This window comes from Helianthus annuus, chromosome 12 (genome assembly GCF_002127325.2).
Source record: "Helianthus annuus cultivar XRQ/B chromosome 12, HanXRQr2.0-SUNRISE, whole genome shotgun sequence".
Lineage (NCBI taxonomy): Eukaryota > Viridiplantae > Streptophyta > Magnoliopsida > Asterales > Asteraceae > Helianthus > Helianthus annuus.
The window spans coordinates 125,406,224-125,411,621 of record NC_035444.2 but is presented as its reverse complement, the minus strand read 5'-3'; positions in this window follow the sequence as shown (position 1 = coordinate 125,411,621).

The window sequence follows — 5,398 nt, the reverse complement described above, 5'->3', positions numbered from 1 at the left end:
GCTTACCATGGAAGGTAATCTGTTACCAAGAGCCTGGAATGCTGTCCACTTGAAAAAATATTTCATGTAAGCAGGATCCGTCTGGCATAAGTGATCCTTACATTGGAAGTATCCTTCAAGGATCCCTGAAGCGTCAATGATCCTTACTCTGGTAATGTCCTGAGCTTGAACTCTTATTTAGATATCTTCTTATTTAAGGATAAGGATCATGTATCCTTCATCCTTCTTTCACGAGATTTTGAGTTCTAATAAGTCCAGGTATCCTTAGCATAATGTCGACAATCTTCAGAAGCAACTCAGATCCTTGGGTTCAACCCCAGTTATTTGGGCTTGTCCCCAGTTTTCGCCTGTAGCGCACGATGATCCTGGTATAGTTCACGTCTTTGGGACAAGTACTCGCTTTAGGGGCTGATAACCTCATCGTACTGGCTATACCTAGGATCCTACGTATAATGGTAGACGTACCATACATCCGTTCCTAAGGTTTCTAACGTCTTCACGTTAGCTAAGGTTTTGGCATTTTCATGTCACTAAGTTTGGATAGTCGCCAGTGAGGGCCATACTCCAGTTTACATACGATCCTTGGGCTTGTCCCCAGTTATCCTTCGGGCTTGTCTCCAGTGATCCTTTGGGCTTGTCCCCAGTTATCCTTTGGGCTTGTCCCCAGTTACTAACTTATCTTTTATATTGGCTTAGTCCCAAGTTATATTCCATTCTTCAGGTTTTCGAAGTTAAACAATTAAGGATCCTTAATCCTTATTATCCATTAAAGTTTTACTTATGGTTATCCTGATTAAAGGTTAGGATCCTAACTTGGATCCTCAGGTATGATCCTTAACTATTTTTAATTTCATTCATTATTCATTTGAAAAACCCTTAGACCTTGACAACTGGACCCATGATCCTTAAAATGAATTACTTTTTGGAAGTTTTCAACTATAGGATACTTGATCCTGGATCATATCCTAAACTTCTTAAACATAATTTGATTAAGCTTTTCTCACAAGTATATATCAAAACAATTGGAAATTAAAAGGATAACAACACAAGATAAGCCAAAAAGATTAGAGTTATTTTATTAACAAAGGTTTAAAACCCTTCATAAGTTGTCAAAATTGCCAACCCACGTTTCTACCAGCAAAACATGGCTCGTCCACACGGGTTGGCAAAGGGTGTCCATTGTTTGTGCGGTCATAGCATACAGGAAATTAAAAGGCAGCAGGATCACAATGGCTTCATCCCCCAAACAGAGGATCCCTCCACCATATGTAATCCTACCTATTGTTCACAGGATCCTAGATCCTCAACCCTAAAACTATTGTTCGAGTTACAGACCATAATTGTTTTAAAACATCAACAACCACCAAACAAAAAAATTGGGCTCCGGCTATGTCTAGAAGTTTCCTTCATCGCCCAATCCTGCAGCTCAATCCTTCGCTGCACCATCACCGCCAGCTCCACTTGCCTCTCCAGCATGATCCTTGCCAGCCTCTCCACCCTCAAGCATTGGGATCTCCTCAGCCTCTTCATCATCATCAAGCTCTGCCAGCCTCGCCTTCCAGCCCTCTACGTCCCATGTGCTCTTATCGAAGGCAGGATCCTGAGCCTCCATAGCCATCTGGAGCTGGATCTTATACATGGCTATCGCAGCAGAGACCTTGGCATCCTGGGTGATCTCATGCTTCTCATAATCAAAGTTGATCAGCATTTTGGCAGCATCATCCTTGGTGGCCCGCAGCTCCTTCTCAAGATCAGCAATCTTAAGATCCTTCAGCACACCCATTTGTTGGAGGTCAGCGATTTGGCGGTCTTGATCCTCGACGTGGCCAACATACGTCTCTATCTCAGCAAATTTCTGCAAGGAAGACAAGGCATAACATCAGAAACAAGTGATCCTCAAAACTGTCAGGATACACAAACAGGGGCAGTGATCCTTACCTCATTGAAGTAATCCAGAAACTGTTGGCGGAGCAGAGGCAGACCTTGCAAATCCTCAGATGCCTTTCTCTTCTTGCTTCCTTTACCCCTGATAGGTGCTTTAGGGGCTGAAGCAGTTGGGCTAGCAGCAGGAGTCTTCTTCTTTGCGGATTTGACATTGGTAAGATCATCGATGCTGAACTTCGAAGCAGACTTAGAGGATTTTCCAGCACCTACACAACCAAAATAAGATAAGTATTCTAATTAAACTTGAAAATCCTACATAGAATTACTTTTTAAATGAGGATACTTACTTGACATTTTGACAGAGGCAGAGGATACCTCCTGAGAATCCTGGGTGGTAACCTGGAAAGTTCTTGTTTCAGGATCAAGCTTCTTAAAGGCCAGGAGCCTCTCTTTTGCAGCAGGTGTCAACTTCAGATGTGAAACGGAGATAGCTGCACAAACAAGAAAATAAAAGAACATCAGTGATCCTTATCCTGAGGAATAAGTTCTGTGGTGATCCCTCTAGGATCCTACCATGGGTAGCCCACTCCTTGGGCAAATCCTTCCCATTAGGGATGGTATCTCTCCTTACAAAAAAGAACCGCCGCTTCCAGTTCAGGTCATTTTTGGTAACTTTGAAAACAAGGTGATCCTCTCCAGCTTTCCGCTTGAACAAATATCGGTGGGATCCAAAAGTGGTGAGATCATACATCTCAGCCAACTCCGCCATGCCAAGGTCAATCCCCTCTTGCTCAATGATCCTTTCAAGGGTGTATAACACCCTCCAGATCATCGGCATAGCCTGGATATAGCAGATGCCGGTAAGGGAGAAAAAAGATTGGGTGAATTGAGGAAAAGGATACGAACAACCTATCAAGAAAGGGGTGACCGGGAAAGCTACCCAAGTCTCTGAGATGTGATCACTCAAAGCGGTAGGACTAAAAGACTTGAAAAGGGTTTCCGCCGGGAAACAACGACGGATTTTATCGATTTGAGGGTCGGTGAAGCAACACCTCTCGGTGGGGGAATCCTTGATGATCCCATGACCCTTCAAGGGGCTGCTCTTCTTAGGATCCTTACAGGGAGAGTTCCGGAGCAACATTTTTTGCAAGACAATGGAAAAAGAAAGAAAAACAGAGTAAACAAGAGAGAAGGAGAAGAGGAATACCTGTTCAATCCTCTGATCGCGGTTATAAAGGGAAGAGTTCTCGAATTTAAATGCAAACGATCCTATCCCTATTTCTATTTATAATGATGATTTGTGCAGGGTTGTCATCTCCATGACGTCAGATCGCAACGGATAGTTCATTCTTAACGGCTATATATCCGTTGAGTTAGTTATAGATAAGATTCGGCAAAATATAACTCGTTTATATTAGATAAATACTCCTTATATTTTGGGGGCAATTGTTAGGGCTGGATTTTTATGACCTATGATCCTTACATGGTATCCTAACAAGTGATCCTTGTTTCTTTGGCAGATAGTGATCCTCAGAAAAGCTCCAGGATCAGGATCACGGATCATCCTAAGGATCCTCATACTAACGATTGTTCTCTTTGAATTTAATGTTGTTTTGCAGGAATTACGAGTTGGACCTGATCTTAGCAACGTAAACAAGGAATCTGTCACGCTAATTTCGCACATGCATAATCAAAGATGGACGTTATGGATAATATGGAAACTCAGCACAATTCAAGGGCGATTATTTAGGCTAAATTTACTTCTATTTCTAAAGGGGTAACGAGCTAGTAGTTAGGTGATTTGCCCTAAATAGAACCACACACACTTGTATAAATGGCACTCTTGAACATTCGGAAGACACAACACATTTCTCACACGCTTTAGCATACGATACTATAGTGATCCTTGTACCTAGCTCGTTACCATCCGAAGTTGTAACCATTATTTGTTATATTGAAGTTTGGTGATCGGTAGTTTCCATCACCCGAGGTTTTTTATGCCGGAGATCATTAATTGATCAAGGGCTTTTTCCTCGTATAAATCCTTGTGTCACTTGTGCATTTTACATTTAAGTGATCCTTTACTTTGTTCATCATACCAAGCATCATTCCCCGTTCACATAGAGTTTGGTTGCATTATCTTTAAGTGATTTTTGACCAAAACAGTCATGATGAGGGTAAAGAAGAATATGAACAGAAAGAAAACGTAAAGGGAGAAAGGAAAGAGAAATACCTGCTTGATCTTCGAATGCGGATTTAAAGGGAGTCTAACTTGAATTTAAATGCATATTGATCTCTATCCCTAACTTCAATTTATAATCATGATCTTGCAGGGCAGTCACCTCAGTGACGTTTATCCGTTGGTTTGTTGCGGATAAGAACGAGAAAATATAACTCGTTTATTCACATTTTTACTCCTTATATTTTGGGGGCAATTGGGGGGGGGGGGGATTTTCCAATGATCAGCGATCCTCAATTGCTGTTGGGTTTAAGGATCCTTAATTATGTTTGAGTTTAGGATCCTCAGAGAGTATTGAAGGATCAGGATCCAGGATCATCATAGTGATCCTTACACTAATGATTGTCTGCTTTGAATATGGAATTGTTTTGCAGGAGTACGTGCTTGGACTTAGTCATGGTGATATTCCCGGAGCATATTCTCTTTTATTCCGCACGTGCTTGACCATGGTGAACGTTATGGAGATCGTGGGGAGAGTGCACAAATTGCGGATAGTTAGTTAATTTAGATATTTGCTAAATTTAAAAGGGAATAGCGAGCTTGATTAGAACACTTAGCTATTTTCGGTATACACACACTGATAACTGCTCTCAGTTGGCTCTCGAACATTACTTGGCGATTACACACTTTCTTTTGCACATTTCACTCTAGTGATCCTTGTAACAAGCTCGCTATCATCCGAAGTAGTAAGACATTTTGTTTAATCTAAGTTGGTGATCGGTACTTTCCATCACCCGAGGTTTTTTATGCCAGAGATCAACTCTTGATCAAGGGCTTTTTCCTTGTATAAATCATTGTGTCACTTGTTCATTACATTTCTAAGTGATCCTTAATATTGTTCATTGATTCAAGCATCACACCTCACATCTAAAGATTTGGTTGCATTATCTTAGCTTGATTTTTGACCAAAACAACAAGCATGAATACTTTCCCACCAGATGCCTTGGGAAGCTTACCAACTATATCCATTCCCCATCTCATAAATGGCCAAGAGAAGGATATAGGATGCAAAAGTTCTGCTGGTTGGTGAAGGATATTACTTTGTCTTTGACAAGGATCACACTTCTTGGCATAATCCAAAGCGTCCTTCTTCATTGTAGGCCAATAGTATCCTGTCCTCAGGATCCTTGAGAATAATGCCCTGCCCCCAGTGTGGTTTCCACAATCTCCTTCATGAAAATCCTTTAAGACTTCTTGGATTTCAGGATCCTCGATACATCTTAGATATGGTCCTGCAGGAGATCGTTTATATAGTATGTTATTCAATATTGTAAA